The following is a 23,247-nucleotide window of genomic DNA, read 5'->3' as shown; positions in this document are numbered from 1 at the left end:
CTCAGGGAAAGAAACCTGCTGTCCTTATCCAGTCTGGACTAACTGTGAGTCCAGACCCACCAGTGTGGTTGACTCATAACTATCTGCTCAGTTCAGGAGCAATAACAAATGGGCAAAGAATGTGATCATTACCAGACAAGTCCGCAGGAACAAGGTTGGACTTTTTTGCCTTCCATCACAGTGAGGAATGTGGGGAATCCGCTGTGGTGGATGTTTCTGTTAACTAGTATGTAGTTATATGTCTTGTTGCTTTTTTTTCTGTATGGCTGTATGGTAATTCACATATCACTGTACCTTAATTGGTACACGTGACAATGAAATAACTTTCAAACCTTTGAAAACAAAAGTTCTTTCCTTAAATCCCCCATCTCTTTTATATTTATAAGAACCGTTATACTTTTATAAAAAAATGTTCACTGTTGACCTGTTAAAGCTTCAATCTTCAATTTAAAAAAAAAACCCAGAATTGTTTGCTTGTTTCTATCCTCCAATAACACACTTTCCCTTTGGTGTATAGGCTGTATTCAAAGCAATATGCACGCACACACACACACGGACTGAGCAATCTCCCCTATAGCTGATAGATTAGACATTAACTAAATGAGTTGAATGCAGAAAACCCCCATCCATCTGCCACTGACTTAGGCAAGGACCCATTCGCAAGGCTCAGCTGCTCGCCTGGATCTGCCCAGATGCACTCCACGAAGAGGCTGCTGCTATGCTACGGGGGAAAAAAATGAAATCAGGAAGCAGCCCTTAATAGATGTTGAAAAGAACCTGTTAACCCATTCTCTGGGCAGCTTGATAACACATGTGCATGGAACACAGAGCCCGGCAGAGTTCAACATGCAGAAATATTATATTGACTAAATAATCTCTGGTTTGGGCAAAGTTGGTAGTGGTATAAATATTGGGTAATGCACCAAGGCTGCGTGCGCTGCTCTTCTTAGAAATAATAAAATCCACGAGGTGAGACATCTCTCTGAGAGACTGATTTTAAATCTGGACTGGGGCTTAATCCCATAAACCCTGGGCTCAGAGGTAAGAGCACTACTCTATTCCCCCTTAGCCACAGTTGACATCTGATGCAGTGCTTCACAAACATTTTTTTTAAATGCGTGTGTGTATGTGCATGTGTGTTATGCTTTGTTAAACAATACTTTCAATTGTGACCTTTCTGAGACATAATTGTGGTGCCAGTGTTACCTCAGCTGGGGCTGTGGAAGAGTCATTAAATCTGGCCTCGGGGCACCTGGATTAGGAATGAGGTATTCATGTGGTCACTCTGTGAGACGTAGGGTTGGGCTTTGACAACAGTTCATCGAGACTCAGTTGTGAGCAAATGGGAGTCACGAGAAACTGCAGATGCTGCAGCCTTGTGTAAAACACAAAATGCTGGAGGATCTCAGCGGGTCAAGCAACATCTGTGGAGGGAAGGGATAGGCGACGTTTAGTTTAGTTTAATGTAGAGATACGGCGTGGAAACAAGCCCTTCGGCCCACGGAGTCCACGCCGACCAGCGATCCCCGTACACTAACACTATCCCACACACACTAGGGACAATTAAATACCAAGTATACAAATCAAGTAAGCCGATCAATCTACGTCTTTGGAGTGTAGGAGGAAACTGGAGCACCCGGAGAAAACCCACACGATCAAGGTTTCAAGGTCAGTTTATTGTCACATATACCAATTAAGGTACAGTGAAATTTGAGTCATGGGGAGAATGTACAAACTCTATATGGATAGCACCCGTGGTCAGGATCGAACCTGGGTCCCTGGCACTGAAAGGCAGCAACTCTCCCCTGTGCCAACGTTGTGGGTTGGTATGGGGAATGGAGGCAATGCTTAATACCTAATAGTTGGCGGCTTTACGAATGACATTGAGAAAAATACAGCAAAACAAAAATATAATGTGTAAACTGCATGGAATGTGTGTGTATGTGGAATACTGTATGTGATGGTACAGTTGGGGGACTGGGAAACAGAAGATTAAGAGAAGATATAATAAAGTCGCACAAAATCACGTTTCCACTGACAGGGGTCAATAACTAAAGGACACAGGTTTAAGATAATTGCCTAAAGAACCAGAGGGGAGTTGAATTTTTTTTTCCACACTGCAAGTCATTATGATCTGGAATTCATCGGTGGTGGAAGCGGATTCAATAATAACTTTCAATGGGGAATTGAATAAATCTATGAGAATGAAAATAATTGCAGAGGTACAGTATGTTGAAAGGGTAGTGCCTTGAGATTACTTGAAAAAGTGCCACAGGTACTATAGTCCAAATGGTCTCGTTCATTGTTGTGGGACTCCATGCATTAAAAAACCAGAAACAAAGAAAAAAAAAAAATCAGTTATTTAACACAGCTGAATCTGCACTACAAGCTTTTTCCAAATTACAACAATCTTGGAGACAACTTAAAGACTGTCAGCTTGTCGTAATTTAGATGCAGGATTGCTCTTGGGCTCAGAATTCTGAAACCACAACAAAAGGAGAGATCGAGAGACCAAAGAAAGCACTTTGCTGTCTGATCAAGCAGCCTGGGACGCAGGCAAGATAATGCAGATATAACAGAGTCTCTGAGCCTCAGTCAAGTTTCTGACTAACAACTCTCAGGAATGTAATTGCACAATGAGAATCATATGAAGTCCCACCAAACACGAAAGACTGAACTTCAGCAGACAGCCCAGACCGGATCTGAAGATTCGAGCTTTGTTCTCAGCCAATTGAAACACTGGTTGAGAAAATAAATATTTCATTTGAAACTTGCTAGTTCCTCTTGTGCCTCCGTTGGTGGAAAGGATTGCCTCATATGGTGCTTAGCATAGCGTTTAAGGGCTCTTCTCTGAGCTGCAGCTATGTAAGGCAATAACGTATTTTCCCAAGGACTCGACATACAGCATAGAAACAGGCCCTTTGGCCCACCATGTCCATGCCGACCATTTTATTTACATTTTACATAATCAGACGGCTTAACCACTTCCACATGTCCTGCTTGCACAGAATACTTTAAGTGGGAAGACAAAATTCCAGACACGCAGATTGAGTTCCAGACAAACCTCCCCAGCGTTTACACATTCTGAAAGAATCATAGATCAGGTGGGCAGGACATGTCACAAGAATGTCTCTTGACAGAAAGACAAAACAGCCACTCTACGGAGAGTTGACTGAGTGTAAATGATCATGCAGTGGTAACGGTCATGAGGAGAGAAAAAGAGATTCAAAGATTCTCTTAGAACATCCTTGAAGAGTTTCATCATTAATGCACACAACTGAGGAGTTTAAGAAGATTTAGCACTAACGGACATCAATAGAAGCGCTGTAGACAGTAGCCTGACTGGTTACATCATGGCCTGGTAAAGTAATTCCAATGCACAGGAACACCCGAGGGTGCAGAGAATGGTGGACACAGCCACAGTCCATCACACAGCCATCCCCACCATCCAGGCTGAGCCCTCTTCTTGCTGCTCGGGCAGAGGGTACAGAATCGTGAAATTGCACACCACAAGGTTCAGGATCAGCTGCTTCCCGGCAACCTTCATATTCTTGAACCAACCTCACCCTACCATCTTTTGCAGTACCACAAACTTGTTTCTAATTGTGTTTTTGCACAAATATCTTGTTTTCCATCGTTTTTTTCTTTTCACTCTCAAATAATAATTTATGTAAAAATAAAATATTCTGCTTGTTGTCTGAGCTTATGTGCCTGTGATGCTGCTGCAAACACTGTTTGGAAGGATATGGTCCAGGCGCAGGCAAGTGGAATCAGGTCAGTATGGCAACTTGAGTCGGAGGGAACTGCAGATGCTTGTTTACACCGAAGATAGACACAAATGGTCTCAGACAAGTAGGTCTCAGTGTGAAGTAGGATCTCGACCTGAAACGTCACCCACCCCTTCCATCCAGAGACGCTGCCTGTTCCACTGAGTTACTCCAGCATTTTGTAACTATCTTCAGTTGGGCAACTTGGTCAGCCTGGACAAGTTGGGATGAAGACCCTGTTTCCGTGCTTCAACTCTTTGAAGGACATTTTCTGTTCATGCGATCTTCATCTGTATGAAGTGGTTGCCAGAGTTTACCCACTGATGACTGAGTACAGCTTATCATGGATGTCTGGGAGGTGTGGTGCACAGCCATCTTTCTTTGCAAGGACGATGAAATGAGCTTCTTGGAATAATTTTAACCGAATTTTAGATTCTGCCTCTAGTTCACTGATGCCAGTTTTTAGATTTTATCCTCCATAAATATTAAATTGACACTTCAAATGCAACTGCAGAGTTCATTATCCTTTGGTACTATGCAATGTTTGATGCATTTTAATTTTATTAAGCAGCTATTTGCAGTAGAAAGAAGCATTTTGACGACCCCGTATGATGCCCTTAACACTGCAGGGGACATTGTTTGAACTGGGGACAAACAGTCATAACCAGATATCGTACAGTTTGAAGGGCATATTTTTTTTCCTGCTACTTAATTAGCATCAGGCAAGCCACCTTCTTACCATGCATAAATTTAGCAATTCTGGACTCTAAGGATAAGAGCATGTCAGATGTGCCAGAACATTTTGAAAATCGCTGAGCTTAGCAAAAAGACAGCAACGAAAGAGTTGTATTTCCAGAGCACCTTTGCCATCTTCAATGGACCCAAAGTTCTATACTGCCAGAATATTTCTGAAGTTGAATCACTTTTGTAATACTAAAAGCAGTCTTCCAATTGGTGCAGTGCAAAGTCCCCCAATCTCCAGTGTGATGATGGGCAAATGTTGATGTTGATTGAGGTGCAAATCTATGCAGTCCATTTACACAGGTGCAGTTAGATACCTCTCACTCGACAGTGCAGTGCTCTCTGGTAGCGCACATGGCTGTCACTGTGGATTAGCGGCTGAAGTACAAGAACCTTTTGACCCAGAGGCAAGAGTCAGAACTGGTTTCAGTTGCTCAATCATTGTTGGCTGTGCCTTTAGTCGTCAAGCCCTTAGCCCTGGAATTGCCCACTTAAACATTCCTGCTTCCTTTAAGATGCCCCTTGAAACCTACCTCCTTGAACAAGCTTTTAATCATCCATCCTTAGCTGGACAGGTTTAGGATTTTATTTGATAATGCAGCTCCTTTAAATGATTTACTTTGCTTAAACTGCTGTATAAATATAAATTGGTGTTGGGTTAGGAATTGTTGTTGTTGATGCTCTTCATGGGGAACAACATGCCAATACCTTGGTGTTCCACACAGATACACTTCCAATTTAATTCAATTCCCAGGATTAGCTGGACAAACTTACTGCGTATCCTTGAATTTTGAAGATTCAGGGGTGACCTGATTAAACTGCTCACAATGATTTAATACATTTGATAGGGGGTAGATAAAGAAAAACAAATTCCCTCCAATGTGGGAGCTCAGTACAAGGGGACATAACCTCTTAAAATTAGAACTAGAGTCAAATCAGTTTTCACATTGAGAATAGAAGAAATCACAAATACTCTTTCTCAAAAATGCAGTGAATTCAGAAGTTATATTGGAACTTTCAAGAATGAGATGGAGGGATGGATTTGTGTTGGGTAAGGTTAATACGAATAAGAAGCAGGCAGATAGAAAACATAGAAAATAGGTGCAGGAGTAGGCCATTCGGCCCTTCGAGCCATTCAATATGATCATGGCTGATCTTCCAAAATCAGTACCCCGTTCTAGCTTTTTCTCCATATCCCTTGATTCTGTTAGCCATAAGAGCTAAATCTAATGCCCCTGTCCCACTTAGGAAACCTGAACGGAAACCTCATGGAGACTTTACGCCCCACCCAAGGTTTCCGTGCGGTTCCCGGAGGTTGCAGGTGGTTGCCGGAGTTTGCAGGTAGTGGAAGCAGGTAGGGAGTCTGACAAAAACCTCCGGGAACTGCACGGAAACCTTGGGTGGGGCGCAAAGTCTCCAGAGGTTTCCGTTCAGGTTTGCTAAGTGGGACAGGGGCTTAACTCTCTCTTGAGAACATCCTGTGATTTGGCCTCCACTGCCTTCTGTGGCAGATAAATAGGAATGAGGAACATCTGAACAGCAACTAACCGAATACTGGAGTAGGGTTGGGAAAGTAAAATTCTTATTTGCACTTGGTGGTTGTTTAAGCAAGGGTGCGAGGTGGGGAGATGGGGACCCTCGAGAATCCCACAAGCAAACACATGACATGAGGTTAAGGAGGGCCCACATGTTTTCACACAATATTAAGGATTCATGCCCTTGACCCTCCAAATTCTGGCAATTCTAAATTCCTACACATACCCCTAATTTCATTATCTTCGGGTCAGAATGGAATCAGAGTGCAAGGAGTGTCAATAACCGGACACAGAACTGATGAAAATTGACTGTGTGAAAATTCTGGCATGAAACCAAATTAGGAATTTCTTCAAGCTCAGAGGGTACTTTAATTTATAATTTGGTGAGATTTGAGAACATAATTTTAACCTACCTATCAGCAGCGGATGGGTGGGTAGCACTCTTGTCTCTTCTGATGGTTTCTGACCCTAAACCTCGTTTGTCCATTCCTTCCACAGATGCTGCCTGAACCACTGAGTTCCTCCAGCACTTTGTGTATTAGTCATCTGCAGTTCCTTGTGTCTCCCTCTTGCCTCTGAGTTGCTGGAGATGAGAGTAAAATAAAGGTTCTTTGCCAATTCAGGTTGTTGTATAAGATGCCACATCAATATTTTACCGAACAGTAGACTACTCTTTAAAGGCCTGAATTAATATTTATCATTCATCAAATACAGATTACCTGGAGTTCCCAGGATTATCAATATTCCGACATGTTGCTGTCTATGAGATCTTGCTGCATTCATATTGATTGCCCCACTTCCTCTATCCCAATGGCAACCACTTATCAATATCATTTGGAGACACAAGGAACGGCAGGTACTGGAGCAACTCAGCAGACCAGGCATCATCTCTGGATGACATGGATGGGCGTCATTTCAGACGAAGAAGGGTCCTGACCCAGCGTTCCATGCTCTCCAGCGATGCTGCCTGACCCGCCGAGTTACTTCAGCGTTTGTGTTCTATCAACATCATTTCATCAACTCTGCACAGTTTTTACATTCAGAGGTTGTGAAAAATACCATATAAATGTAAGTCTCCTTTTGCAAATGGTCTGGTGACTTCGAAGAAGCATTATGAGAAAATGAAGATGTTGGGGAGGGGTTAAGGGTCAGAAAGAAAAAGTTAAAGTTATTTCCATAATGCAAGTTCCCCTTGTTCTCTCATTCAACAGTCTCAATTTATAGCCAGAGTATTCTTGGCTCCACTTTGTCTGCTTGAGGTTTATTCTGTTCCAGCTCTCACTCCCTGTGATGGTGGGGAGAGGAAGGGTAGAAATCTCTAATCTATTCACCAGACCACCTTTGTGAACATGTGTGCCTTACGCTGTAATTGCTGGATGTCGACCCTGATGTGGTTTTCCTCTCATAAAGATATTTGGGTTGTTATTGGGAACAGAGAATTCACCAGTGATTGTAATTCCCTTTTATGTTGTTAATACTTGTCCTCCTCCTCAGTCTTTGTGAACATTGCACTTTCTAATTCACAACAAGTCAGTCTGAAGAAGGGTCTCGACCCGAAAGGTCACCTGTTCCTTTTCTCCAGAGATGCTGTCTGACCCGCTCAGTTACTCCATATTTTTGTGTCGAACAGCAGATCTTCATGGCCAGTTACACACTTACACACAACTACTGATACAACCCCAGCATAGAACCAAAATTGGACAAGGACACACACTGCACACACCTTCTAAATATCCACCAGTGGTCGCTGAATATCTATCAGCAACACATGATTGTATTTAGGATTAGTTCTTTAGACTCCAAGGTCCATAATAGCTGTGAGATAGAAATAGATAGAGAGATACAATATGGAAACAGACCCTTCACCCCACCTAGACCATGCTGACCATCAACCACCCATTTCCTCTAATCCTAGAGTAATCTAATCTAATTGTATCCCTCATTGTCAATACCTCCTGTCGATTCTACCGTTCACCCACACAATAGGGTCATTTACAGAGGCCAATGCACGTTTTTTGTCTGTGGGAGAAAACCAGAGCAGCCGGGGGAAACGCAACCCATGTGGCCACAGGGAGAACATGCAAACTCAACACCAACAGCTCCTGAGGTCAGGATTGAACCCGGGTCTCCGGCGCTGTGAGGCAGTGGCTTTACCAGCTGTGCCACTGTGCTGTCCTTGTGCCGCCCATGACTTTGAGAGCAAGATTAATTCTGCAGTGTTGTGTATTTAGCTTTGCTCCAAGTGATAGCTCCAGTTTGAAAAGCTTCCTAACCCCACTGAACACCTGAGGACACTATGTGTAGGAAGGACCACCAGATGCTGGTCAACACCGAAGATAAACACAAAATGCTGGAGTAACCCAGCGGGACAGGCAGCGTCTCTGCAGAGAATGAATGAAGAAGGGTCTCAACCCATTCCTTCTCTCCAGAAGTTCCTCCAGCATTTTGTGTCGAGCTGAGAACACTAATCCTGTAGCAGGCTGAAGCAACAGGAATAGAATCGCGGGCATCAGTTTAAACAGGAAACTCAACGTAAAACATGATTTGAAATTAAAACATAGTCTCCGGAAAAATCCTGAGAATCTGGCACTCAGGAGAGGGATGAATGGAAGGCGATGGAAGTAAACAGTTAAAAGGCTCTGGTACCCTGGTGGTCTAACGTGGGTGTTCTTCCATGTGACATCATCTCTGTTCAATGCAATAGAAAAGGAAATCATATAATCAGAGTTTACATTCTGGGTGGGAAGGAGAGGGATGAGAAAAGAGCCAAATTCTCAAACCTACTGAATGTGGAATTTGCCGTTCATGGAGCAGTTGCAGTGGTTCGCATCGATCTTTTTAAGCTGAACACATGGGAGAGAAAGAGCGTGTAAGAGATGCCGATAGTGTGAGTGGAAGAGGAGAGGGAGAAGGCTCATCGCAGGGGAGTAATACTCCCATCGACCAATTAAGCCAAATGTTCGGCTTCTGTGTTTTAAGATTGAAACTATTCTCCATAAACAGTCCTTTGAGAATAGAATAGAATAGTTTCTTTATTGTCATTGTAACATGAACCATGTACAACGAAATTTAAAAATGTCAGCCAGTCAGTGCACCATTCAAACATTTCTAAAAGCTAACGATACATACAAGGTAAAATATTAAAAGATAAACAACTAAAATAAATATCACGAAAATAGCACGCATAAACACCCAACCCTCCATCCTTCTGTCGATTTCACAGTGTACCACAGTCCCTTAGTATGTCTCGCCCCTGCGTTCCTTGGCGGCTACATTTAGTGCTTTTATAGCAGTGGGGTAAAAACTGTTTTTTAGTCTGTTCGTCCTTGTCCTTGTAGATCTGTACCGTCTGCCTGACGGCAACAGTTCAAACAGGGAGTGTCCGGGGTGGGAAATGTCCTTTATGATACTCTGGGATTTTTTGGTGCAGCGGGAACTGTGTAAGTCCTCCAAGGTAAGGAGAGGGCAGCCGACAATCCTCTGGGCGTTGTCAATGGCCCTCTGGAGCGCTTTCCTCTGAGCCGCTGTGCAGCTGGTGTACCACACGCATACACAGTATGTTAGTATGCTCTCAATGGAGCACCGATAAAAGGACAGCAGCAGTCTCTGAGTGATGTTATTCTTCCTGAGCACCCTCAGGAAGTGCAGTCTCTGCTGGACCTTTTTCAGCAGCGCAGAGGTGTGCACGCTCCACGTCAGGTCCTCCTCAATATGGATTCCCAGGAAGCGGAAATCCGCCACCCTCTCCACACAATCCCCTCTGATAGTCAATGGTACCATGTCCGTTTTATTCTTCCTATATAACCATATAACCATATAACAATTACAGCACGGAAACAGGCCATCTTGGCCCTACAAGTCCGTGCCGAACAAATTTTTTTTCCCCTTAGTCCCACCTGCCTGCACTCATACCATAACCCTCCATTCCCTTCTCATCCATATGCCTATCCAATTTATTTTTAAATGATACCAATGAACCTGCCTCCACCACTTCCACTGGAAGCTCATTCCACACCGCTACCACTCTCTGAGTAAAGAAGTTCTCCCTCATATTACCCCTAAACTTCTGTCCCTTAATTCTGAAGTCATGTCCTCTTGTTTGAATCTTCCCTATTCTCAAAGGGAAAAGCTTGTCCACATCAACTCTGTCTATCCCTCTCATCATTTTAAAGACCTCTATCAGGTCCCCCCCTTAACCTTCTGCGCTCCAGAGAATAAAGACCTAACTTATTCAACCTATCTCTGTAACTTAGTTGTTGAAACCCAGGCAACATTCTAGTAAATCTCCTCTGTACTCTCTCTATTTTGTTGACATCCTTCCTATAATTGGGCGACCAAAAATGTACACCATACTCCAGATTTGGTCTCACCAATGCCTTGTACAATTTTAACATTACATCCCAGCTTCTATACTCAATGCTCTGATTTATAAAGGCTAGCATACCAAAAGCTTTCTTTACCACCCTATCTATATGAGATTCCACCTTCAAGGAAACTATGCACGGTTATACCCAGATCCCTCTGTTCAACTGTATTCTTCAATTCCCTACCATTTACCACGTACGTCCTATTTTGATTTGTTCTGCCAAGGTGTAGCACCTCACATTTATCAGCATTAAACTCCATCTGCCATCTTTCAGCCCATTTTTCCAAATAACCTAAATCACTTCATTACTTCCTAAAGTCTATTATTAATTCCTTTGTCTTTAAGGTGTTGAGGAGCAGGTTATTTTCTTCACACCACACTGTCAGCTGCTCCACCTCATCCCGGTAGGCGTACTCGTCCCCCCCGGAGATGAGTCCCACCACCGTAGTGTCATCCGCAAATTTGACAATGGTGTTGCTGTGGTGGGCGGGGGTGCAGTCATGTGTGTAGATGGTGTAGAGCAGAGGGCTCAGTACGCAGCCCTGTGGAGAGCCGGTACTGAGGCTGAGGGCCGTGGATGTATGATGGCCCACTCTGACTCTCTGGCTGCGACCCGACAGGAAGCTATTTATCCACGTACAGGTGGAGTGTGGAAGTCCCAAGTCCCCCAGGTGAAGAATAACCTGTTTTAATTCCGTTTCTGTGGGTCCTAACCTGACTGCAGGTTCAAACCTGTGGTTTCAATGCAGGATCTGCGGACTTTGTTACAAGTGGTTCAGGTGGTACTTGATAGTGCAAGTGAGTTCTTGTTTTTAGATTGCATATTCCTTCATTACTTGCAAGTGACCTCCACCCTTGCCCTTCATAGAGACTTGAGGCGCTCCTGCTCACAGTCATAGGCCAGAGATTCCCATGAGATCAGTGAATGTGTTTGTAGAGACTTTGAGAATATCCTTGAAGTGTTCCTTTGTTATCTTTGAAATCTCTCCCCCATAATGGAGCTGAAAGTAAATTGTTTTCAGGAATCTGATGCCAGGCATGTGGACGATGTGGCCAGCCCCATAAGGCTGGGTAATCCTGATTAGGGCTTTGATGTGGGAGAGATTCTCCTGGGGCAGGATGCTGACCTTAATTTGTCTAGCCTTCCAATGGACATGTAGGATTTTGCATATAGAGTGCTGGTGGTATTTCTCCAGCGCTTTGAGATGTTGATTGTAATTTGCGCTTGTTTCAGAAGTAAAGGGTGACAAGGATTTTGTAAGCCAAAGTTGTGAGAGTATTCACCTTCAGCACACACTCATGGTGTTCCAAATTCCAACCACCATCTGGATGTAAACCAGACCATCCTCAGATCCCCTCTAAACCTCTTATCTCAAACCAATGGCCTTTAGATTTAAATACCTCTACTATAATGGGAAGACATTTTGACGAGCTACTCCATCTATTCCCCTCATGGGTCAAGGAAAGAGCGTTCTAATCTTGTGTGTGGACTCGATAAGAAGATGGGTATTGAGTTGATGGCTTGGCAATGTATGTAGGTAGGAACGTTTATATTGATGAGTCTTAGAATGGAAAGAAAGCTTGTGAAATTCAAAGACCAAGGCTATCCTTACAATGCCCATTAAAACACTGCCAGCCAGGAACTGTGTGGATTAAGTACAGTTCCAGGCAGGCACTGTTTGAGTTAAATATAGATTAAGCTTTCTTCTATGCTGTCTTATCAATGCAACAACCCAGCTTCCACTCATATAGAGTGTCCTTAATATCACACCATTGTATAGCACTTCACAGGAATACTGACAGGCAAAACCCAATGTCAAGGCACATAAGGAAATATAGACCAAATGTTGGTCCATGTGGTAGGTGTTAAAGATATCCAATGTTCTGTCCTTGACAAACCTCAAGTTATTGCAGTTTAACACAGGGAAAACAAACACTGTATCTTAACCCTGAATCCATACCCATCCCCCACAGGCTTGAATCAGACTATTTGCAACCATGAGTACAATTTAATTCAACTGAGATTCTAACCTCCCCTCAGTTGCATCATTAAGACGACCTTGCCCTGCCTCCTTTAACATCTACCCTCAGCACACCTTCTGGTCATTCATACCATTACTACAATCAGACCTCACCACACTGCTAGACACGTGGCCTGCCTATTCTTTACCTATTATAAACTCAAATTTATGTAACATTCTGCTGCTTGTACCTTATCCCGTACAAAATCTAGTTCACCTGCCACACTTGCTCTTGATTATATTAGCTCAGCATTTTCCAAATTAAAATTCTCACCTTCATGTTTAAATTCCTTAATGGCCTCATTTATTATTTAATGGGATGCTGCAAAACTTTGCTGATTCTAGAAATTCACTTTGTGTACCAGCAACCTGACAGATCCTACAGTGCGGGAATAGGTTACCTAGCTGTCTAACTCGATCTGCAGGGCCTTCGTTCCTTTTCCTCGTGTGATTATTTAGTTTCCCTTAAATGCACTTATGCCTTCGGCTTAATTACTCTTTTTGATGGCAAATTCCTTATTTTAACGAAGATCCTGAATTCGCTGATATATTTACTGTCATTTCATTTATGGCTCAGAGTTTTCCACTTTTCCACAAATGGAAACATCTTTTTCTATATCAACCCTTTGCAATTTTAAAGGCCTCTTTAATGCTTTGCTTGCATTTTATGGCTTTAGCAACCTGCATTGCTATATTTAGTCATTTGCCTTTTGCCCTTCTACCTCCTTTAGTTTCTTCCTATCTATGTAATACATGTGTTCTTTAGTCTTCTGCCAAAATGGAAAATCACATTTTTTACACTGAAATTAATTTGCAACATACAAGTAAGTCTATTGTGCTGCTTAAATATTGTCTTCCTCCACAGATATAAACATGCCCTCAATGTGTGTCTGTCCTCCCACAAATTTTCAGTTTTCCATTTCCAAAATCCCCCCAAAAATATGCAAATAATGAAAAATAACTAGTTTGTTGCATTTATCTCTCCAGTTTCATCCAATTTGTGTCTGATCCAGATGAGCTCACTTTTATGGATCCTAGTTCTACACTGGCCCAATAATAAGTATGTATGGATTGTTCCCGATGTTAGGGAAGTCCAGGACAAGGGGTCACAGCTTAAGGATAAAGGGGAAATCTTTTAAAACCGAGATGAGAAGAACTTTTTTCACGCAGAGAGTAGTGAATCTCTGGAACTCTCTGCCACAGAGGGTAGTTGAGGCCAGTTCATTGGCTATATTTAAGAGGGAGTTAGATGTGGCCCTTGTGGCTCAGGGGGTATGGAGAGAAGGCAGGTACGGGATACTGAGTTGGATGATCAGCCATGATCATATTGAATGGCGGTGCAGGCTCGAAGGGCCGAATGGCCTACTCCTGCACCTAATTTCTATGTTTCTATGTTTCTATGTATAATCTTGCATTTTACCAATGGGATACAGCCTAGTTAGGAGTGTTCCCTAAATCCATAACATGATGATTTAGCAAAGATTTCTACAGCTGGCTGCTTCTCCTTATGCAAACCCTCTTTCTTTATCTGGGTCTGGCTCTGCAAGAATAGACTTGTTCACCCACATAAAGCTAATAACGTGAACATAGAACAGTACAGCATAGGAACAGACCCTTTGGCCCCCAATGTCCATGCTGAACACAATGCTGGCTAACTCTTATTCACCTGCACATAATCCATAATCCTGCATCTAAAAGTCTCTTAAATGCCACTATTGTAGCTGCCCCGTCAGCACATCCCCGGCACTCCGCATCCTCTGTATAAAAAACCTGCCCTACACATCTCCTTTAAACTTAGAGTTATGACCGTTAGTATTTGATATTTCCATCCTGTGAAAAAGGTTCTGACTGTCTACCCTATCTCTACCTCACATCATTTTATAAACCTCTATCACGTCTCCCCCACAATCTTCAGTGTTCCAGAGAAAACAATCCAATTCTGTTCAACCTCTCGCTATAGCTAATACCACCTAAACTTGGCATCATTCTGGTAAACTTCCTCTGCTGCCTTTCCATAGCCTCCACATCCTTCCTGTAATGGGGCGACCAGAACTGCACACAATGCTCCCACAATGCGACCTAACCAAAGTGCTATGAAGCTGTATCGTAGCTTCCTGACCATCATAATCAATGCCACAACCAATGAAGGCAAGCGCACCATATGCCTTCTTTACCACTTTATATATTTGTGTTGCTACTTTCAGGGAGCTATGGACGTGGACCCCCAGATCCCCCTATACATACACGCTGTTAAAGGTCATGCCGTTAATCATGTATTTTCCCCTTCCATTCGAACTCCCAAAATGCAACACCTCACACTTGCTCACGCTAAACTCCATCTGCCATTTCTCCACCCATTTCTATAGCTGATCTGTATCCTGCTATATACCTTGACATCCTTCCTCACAGCCCGCAACCTCTGTAATCTTGATGTTCATAAGTTCATAATTTCTAGGAGCAGGATTAGACCATTCGGCCCATCAAGTCAACTCCGCCATTCAGTCATGGCTGATCAACCTTGCTCTCCAAACCTCATTCTCCTACCTACTCCCTATAACCTCTGACCTCGTTACGAATCAAGAATCTGTCAATCTCCGCCTTGAAAATATCCATTGACTTGGCCTCCACAGCCGTCTATGGCTATGAATTCCACAGATTCACCACCCTCTGACTAAAGGATTTCCTCCTCATCTCCTTTCTAAAGATACGTCCTTTTATTCTGAGGCTATGGCCTCTTACATTTTGAATGTACTTTCTTTTTCTTTTTGATCAAATGTATAACCACTTAGGGTGTCCAGTGTTCCCCTAATTTGCATTCTTATGCTCCCTCTAACCGGAACATACTGGTGCTGAACTTTGATCAACTGGTCTTTAAACGATTCCCTAATGTCATATGTGGACTTGCCCAATAACAATTGATCCCAGCGTACCCTCCCAAGCTCCTGCCTAATAATGTTCAACTTCAGTAGGCTCATTTCAATTTAGTCCATTCAGGCTAGGCCCAGCCTTCCCCCTATTCAAATTAATCTTAAAACCTATTGAGTTGGGATTACTATCGCCAAAATGCTTTTCCAATATAACACCAGCTCTCTGGCCAGCTCATTTCTCAACAAAAGATGCAGTATGTTCCCTACCATCGTTGGACATACTGTTTGAAGAACTTCTACTGCAGTTGTACAGGGTATTGGAGAGACCACACCTGGAGTATTGTGTACAGTTTGGTCTCCAAATCTGAGGAAAGACATTCTTGCCATAGAGGAAGTACAGAGGTTCACCAGACTGATTCCTGGGATGTCAGGACTTTCATATGAAGAAAGACTGTATAGACTCGGCTTGTACTCACTAGAATTTAGAAGATTGAGGGGGGATCTTATAGAAACGTACAAAATTCTTAAGGGGTTGGACAGGCTAGATGCAGGAAGACTGTTCCCTATGTTGGGGAAGTCCACGACAAGGGGTCACAGTTTAAGGATAAAGGGGAAATCCTTTAGGACCGAGATGAGAAAAACATTTTTCACACAGAGAGTGGTAAATCTCTGGAACTCTCTGCCACAGAAGGTAGTTGAGGCCAGTTCATTGGCTATATTTAAGAGGGAGTTAGATGTGGCCCTTGCGGCTAAAGGGATCAGGGGGTATGGAGAGAAGGCAGGTACAGGATACTGAGTTGGATGATCAGCCATGATCATATTGAATGGCGGTGCAGGCTCGAAGGGTCGAATGGCCTACTCCTGCACCTATTTTCTATGTTTCTATGTAAGAAACTCTTGAATACAACTAACAAATTCTACCCCGTCTAAGCCTTTTGCACTGGGAACACCCAATGCATATTGGGGAAGTTAAAGTCACCCACTAAGACAACCTTTGTTACTTTGCAATCTTTTGATAGTCTGTCTACATATCTGTTCTTCTATCACTCATTTGCTATTGGGGTAAATGCACGGTACTTGCATTTACATAGCGGCTTTAATATGGTGAACAGTTTCACATCAATAAATCTCAATGAAAAGCTGCCATAGAATCATGCGAGGAAATAATACAATGGGTGATCAAAAGCAAGGTCAAAGAGATGGAGTGCCAAGGGTGAAGAGCAAGAACTGCCGTTTACATCATGTCTTTCCTGATCTCAGGTTGCCCAAAGGGCTGTGCAGCCAATTCATGCCAGAAATGCAGCACTGTCGTCAATGAGGAACTGTCACACCTAATCTGTGCGATGTATTCTCTTTGACAGAGTAATGTTATTATGACCAGAAAATCTGTTTTGTTGCAGCAATTATTAGGAGTAAACATTGCCCAGGACACTATAGAAAATCCCAGAATTAAAAACAAATAGTACCAGGGTATCTAATACATACAGGGTGGCATGGCTAGGCCATGCCAGAATGAGGCGTGGGATCAAATGATGGAGTGAGGAAAATGGAGTGAATTTGATTGAAAAAGGCTAAGGTTTGTTCTCAATCTTCTCTTCGTCAAATGTTCCTCAGATGTGTGTATACCCTGTCATAGCAAGGAGTTATTCTGTACTTTCAGCAAGAAACTGGCCCAGCGCCATTTCATGCTGAGTTCTAAATATCCCTGAACACTTAATGTGAAGTAACAAGAGTACGTTTGATACCATTCTGTTTCATAAGTTTGCAAACAGTGTTGGCTGAAACTGTGGGTCATTTTCAGAAAATAATTCTTCCGGCAAGCTCTGCTGTGCATGTGCTGACTCATCTTTTGTACCTTCAGTTGTGGCAAGTGAACAGATGTGTTTCACTTCAATCCGCTGGAAGTGACTGTCGACCAGTACAGAAGTCAGCTTGTACTCTCTGAATAAATTTAGTAGGCCTTGATCATGACTGCAAAGGATTATTTGATGGCTTCCTCCTACGCCTTTAGCAAGGAATGCATTTGATTACGCATGATTCGAGGTCACTGTCCAAGTAGAGCCGGTAAACAGAACATCTAGCACTGCTTTTATTATCGACTATTTCTGTATGTTCAATATGGAGTTCTGTCAGATCCTTTCTCACCACACTAAGACTTAACTTGATGCCCATCATTTCTTTTATCTCTTGATGCTGTAGTGCTGGTGCTTTGGGATCTAATATCATGACCAGTGGCTTACGATTTGTTACCAGGGATAAAAATCTGCCCAGTAAAATCTGATGGGGTTTCTTGATTTTGAATATAATTCCATGCTTCCTTCTTGATGAGGGCATCAGTGTGCTTGCTCCCTGTGAGAGAGTGAGAGATAATAGTGATGGGTTTTCTTGCCCATCTTCCCACAGGTCACCTAGCGTTACCCCTACAATTTGACACATTCACATCCCAACTTCGACTCACGGGTATTTCTTTGAGAGTAGTATAATTTGCTGATTTTTTTCATCTTCCACTCACCACATTCACAATGTTGAATATCGATTCCACGTCCCTTTTCTGTGCTCTTAGCAGGGTTGCAGAATCTGAAAGGCATTACACATCTCAAGGAATGAATAAATCTAGCTAGGCTATTTTTTCAGGCTTTGATTTTCCTTTATTGGTTGCAGACCATTGGTGTCAACATTCAAACCAAGATACACCGCTTTTGTTGTAAAAACTCCCATGTGCTTCACTTCAATGTCATATTGGCATGGCTCATTCACTGTTTATTTCTCACCAGCACGCAATTTTGTTTGAGTATTCACTTCCTTCTCAACCTGACTCGTTAGAGCATACAAGACTGGGTTGGCCTCCAATTAACTGTCTTTGCATATGTACTTATTTCCAAAAAATCACTGAAACATTTTTCTAAAGTAACTTGAGTTGTCTCAACTACTCCCTCACCATTAAGCTGACTTTTTTTAATTTATGGCTTGCCGTGATGAGAGGTAACTGTATTTGCACTCCATTTGCATTAATACCTGCAGAACTTCACCAGATTAGGTTTTCATGCTGATACCACCTCCGTCAATGGTATCCAGCTGAACTACTCGGAGTGAGTCTTCACTCATCATTGATGATCCTACAGCAGTGTCAACTTGCATATCGGGCAATCAGACTTAAGAGTCCTGACTCAAAAGATTGCCTGTCTATTCCTTCTACAGATGCTGCCTGACCCACTGAGTTCCACTAGCACCAAGTATTTCGCTTAAGATTACAGCATCTGCTTGTGTCTCAACAATAGCAACCGACCGAACTGGTCTCACCAGTACATATCAAACTGAATTTTGTTGCCGCCCTCTAGCAGCAAGACACAAACTATGACATTTGTTTATGGTGGACAAAAGTCTCCAGCATTTTGGATGTCAGATATTGCAAGCTCAACAACTTTGACTGAATTTGTTCACTGTTCTACATGCAAACCTTTTGGGAAGGTACAATCTAAAAAAAAACACCATTGCAATGCAACATTAAGTTCTTTAATGAAAAAAGTGTATTCAGTAATGACTTTGACCTACTTATTGCTCTTTATCCCAAATATACAGTTTTAAGCTATTTCTAATAGGGTTGGATTAAAGTAAAAATCTTTAAACAAGCCATCTTTTACTTTTCAGGGAGCAGGAAGATTTTTTAGCACATCGTACATCTTTGGCTCAATGTGTATCAGGAATGTTGCTTATTTTTACAATCACATATAGAAACATAGAAATAGGTGCAGGTGTAGGCCATTCGAGCCATTCAATATGATCATGGCTGATCATCCAAAATCAGTACTCCGTTCCTGATTTCTCCCCATATCCCTTGATTCCGATATCATTAGGCACACATGGTTTCACTTTCTCCTTCAGGATATTATTTAATTAATATGTCCATATTTTCAATGTGCAATCTTCAATGAAGAAGGGTCTCGACCCGAAACGTCACCTATTCCTCTTCTCCAGAGATGCTGTCTGACCAGCTGAGTTGCCCCAGCTTTTTGTGTCTATCTTCAATGTGCAAGTTGAACGGTTCTTGAGCTGAGTCAAGCATGCCAAGTATCCCAATATAGCCAGTTCACTGGATTTGATGAAGGGTCTTTGTCCTGGAACGTTAACTATTTCTCTTTCCACGGATGCTGCTTGACTTGCTGAGTGTCTCCAGCATTATTATTGAATACATCATTTCACATCAGATTTCTAACACCTGAGACACCAGAGACACGACGACACTTGGTCCACATCAACATCACTTTTCCTTATCTCCATCTCCATGACTTTCTCTGATGCATTCTTGTCAATAGACATGCAGCCCTTTGAAAAATGAGATTCCATGCAAATAGTAGCAGATAGGGACCATGAAACATCAGTTTTGATGCTGCAAAGATGTCTAAAACTAAGTGACAGGCATCAAAATCTTCCAACCATTTTTATAATATGAAAGGAAAACCACCAGACTTGTCTTTAATTTGTAATACCGTCACAAAGGCATTTTTAGGCAGCGTACACCTTTTGCATGTATCCAGAGCAGAGTGGTTTATTTGCAAGGCAGCATACTTAAACCATTTACATGTTGAGACTTTAAACTGGTAGACTGACTGTTTATGCCGCTGTTACATTGCTGCAAAGCACGCACACCACATGACTCTCTAATCAGGAGCACAGTATGAACATTTTACTTAGATACACAGAGAAATTAATGTTCACATTTAAAGATACACTGCACGGCACAGTGCAGGAGCTGATGCAGTGGCCTTCGCTGTGGAGCACTTCTTCAAAGCTTATTCTCAGGACGTGGACGTGACTGGTGAACCTGGCATTTATTGCCTATCTTTGGTTGCCACAACAGAGTGACTTATGAGGCCAATTCACAGAGCAGTTAAATGTCAACCACAGTAATTGGAGTCTCACACAGGCCAGCTTGGGTAGGGTCAGCAGGTTTCTTTCCTTGAAGGACACTATTGAACCAGCTGAATTTTTAAACATCTTTCTGACAGTTTGATGGCCACTTTTACTGATACCATTTTTTCACTTGCAATTCTGGCGAGGTGGGATTTAAACGCTAGTTCTTATCAGGACTGCAACACAGTAATGTGACTCCTATGCTCCCATAACAGTGGTGGATCTAAATATGTTGAGAATATTTTTGCCCTCACTATGTATAACTGTTTAAATTGACTTAAATCACTTACATAATGTGGTTTTGTTGATGGTGAGGAGGATAGTTGTACACAACAGGATGATATTGATCAGTGGGTAAGATGTGCAGAGCAATGGCAGATGGAATTTAATCCTGATAAGTGTGAGGTGCTGCACTTAAGGGAGGACTAATAAGGAGATAACATACGTAATAGTGGTGGGGCTTTAAGGAATATTGAAAAACAGAGGAACCTCAGTGTAAGGATATTTCAAGGTAGCAGCTGAGGGTGGATACATGAATATTGATTTCTCTAACTTCAAGTAATCCTTGCATCCCCCCTCTCTCTCCATCCCTCCCCCGCTACAATCGTACCAGCTTTGAAGTCGTCTTGTTGAGTCGGATTGTCTACAACACGTTCTCACCGAACACACAGCTAACCATGGCCAGTTTCCTTTCCCATCGTTACTTCTTTGCATATCTTTCATTCATTTCTTCTATATCTCTCTACACCGTCTATAGTTCTTGTTTCCTTTCCCCTGAGTCTCAGTCTGGTGAAGGGTGTCGACCTGAAACGTCACGTATTCCTTTTCTCCAGAGAGTCTGACCCGCTGAGTTACTCCAGCTTTTTGTGTCTATCTAAGGCAATTGGGACACTTGCTTTCATTAGCATGATATAGATTATATGAGCTGGGAGACCACAGTAGAATTTGATGTAACATTTTGAGGCCACAGCTGGAGTACGGTGTACAGTTCTGATCGTCACACTATAGCAAGGGCATGATTGCACTGACAAGGATGCATAAGTGGCCTACTCCTGCACCTATTGTCTATTGTTTATGGTCTATTGTCTATTATCTATAAGTAATTCATCTGGATGTTGCCTGGGATGGAGAGCTGTAGTTACAAGGAGAGAATGGGTTTGTTTTCCTTGGAATGTGAGAGATTGAAGAACAACCTGCTGGAAGTATACAAGATTATGAGGGGCATAGTTAGGGTAGATAGCAAGAATTCTTTCCCCAAAGCTGAGGTATCTAAAACATCAGGACGTACACTTCTAAGAGTTTTGAAAGGATCCTAGAAAAAACGTTTCCACCCAGCAGGTGACTGGAATTGGAACACATTACCTTATGGATGATGGAGATATTCCCTCAAAATTTACCAAGTATTTAAATCACCAGGAGTGTAAAGCTACAAAATGAGTGCTGGTAAATAGGATTCATTTAGGATATTTGATGGTTAGTATGGAAATAGTGGGCTGAAGGGCCTGTTTTTGTGCTGTATGACCCTATGATAGAGTCAATGGCACTTGCATTAGTTCCCATTGATACTAAATCAAATGCGGATTTCACCCCCAGTTAATCTGTGCCTTTGGTGGGGAGAGAACAGATCAGTGAGAGGGTTATCCCCTCCTTTGTTGAAAAGTTTGACAGCAGGGTCTGTGTGTGGGGGGTGGGGGGGGGGGGGGGGGGGGGGGGGGAGGAGGGGGGGGGGGGTTAGGGGTGGCACACAGCAGGGGCGAGATGCCTCATGGATCCAGCCTGATCATCCACCCAAATTCCCCTCTATCCATTCACTGTTCCTTGGGTAGAATTAACAATGGCTGACACTTGGAGAATCCAAGGGAATGATACATTGGCTTGTCTCAGAAAAGTGGGGGAAACAACCATAAGTATTTTTGATATTACCCAGACCTTGCACCACAGAAGCAGGCTAATGGAGGCACAAGAGGCTGCAAATGCTGGGATCAAGCAAAACACAAAGTGCTGGAGTAACTTAGTGGGCCAGGGAGCATCTATGGAGGGAATGGACAGGCGATGTTTCAGGTTCTGACCCTTCTTCAGATTCTTTCTTCAGCAAGTTTACCAGCAAGGTGGGTGGTGAAGGAGGGCAGAAACAGGCTAATTGGCCAAACTAGTCTAAAATGGCGCTCCTGCTCCATAGAATCATCTCCTCCTCTGTCCTTCATCACCAGCATTTTCCTTTTGTTGTTTCTGTCGTGTACGTACCTAGCTACCTCTTAGGGGTATCAACACTTTTCATCTCAAACACTCCAAATGATGTTGTTAAACATTTTTATCACATGGATTTTTTAGTGACCAACTTCTACGGTGACCTAATTTTGCAACTCTCTCCCTCCTAAAAAATTGAAGCTTTCTCTCCATGCCTGCTCTTATTAAAACCTTTATTGGGTAACTTCCCTTTTCTAAAGAGTCCCAGCCTGTTCAGATTATGTACCATCTAAAATTGTTTCTGTAGGCTAGGCTGGGGATTGGCAACTTAAAAACTCCACTCTCAAATTTCACACTCGACATTGCAAAGCGGACCTGGGCTCTGTCCTCCCCCAATCCACCCCCACCCGCCTTCAGCATCTACTGCAGTCTTTTTTCATGCAGGCTCCAGACTTAATCACGGGTTGAGTCGGTGCTGTGCTCCTGTCATGGGAGAGCTGGCTCTGCAGCAGCTACTGCAGGCTTCAGCAGAATGAGATTCTATTTTGCGCTGTTTCCTGTTCCTCGTTGCCCCGTTGCTATGGCGACTGTGTTAGCTCAAGGAGGTCTGTTTCCCTTCGCCTGTCAGAGAAAGAAAGCAAGAAAAAAAAAAGCCCAAAAGCACTGAGGCCCTTTCCGAAGCTGGGACTGAGACGCACGCGAGGGCTCAGCAGCCGTGCCTCACTGACTACTGGCAGGGTTAATTAATTTTTTTAATAAAAAGCTGATAGATTCTCGTTCAGTCATTTCTAAATATTCACCCACCTTGTCTCTGGTTAAAGCTGAAGTACAATAACTACTAGCACAATTTAA

General features: G+C 42.8%; 1 long non-coding RNA gene across 1 annotated transcript in view; it reads left to right on the top strand.

Annotated features, from left to right (window-relative positions):
• The first annotated feature begins 422 nt into the window (after positions 1 to 422).
• LOC129712079 (uncharacterized) overlaps positions 423 to 23,247 on the top strand; it is a 36,811-nt gene continuing 13,986 nt past the window's right edge. Inside the window, exon 1 of the long non-coding RNA XR_008725987.1 lies at positions 423 to 1,668. This is a non-coding gene — a long non-coding RNA (uncharacterized LOC129712079). The remainder of the gene's footprint in view (positions 1,669 to 23,247) is intronic.

Source organism: Leucoraja erinacea, chromosome 31 (genome assembly GCF_028641065.1).
Source record: "Leucoraja erinacea ecotype New England chromosome 31, Leri_hhj_1, whole genome shotgun sequence".
NCBI classification, from domain to species: Eukaryota; Metazoa; Chordata; class Chondrichthyes; order Rajiformes; family Rajidae; genus Leucoraja; species Leucoraja erinaceus.
Note: the sequence above shows the minus strand (reverse complement) of the source record. Positions and strands in the feature narration are given on the sequence as shown.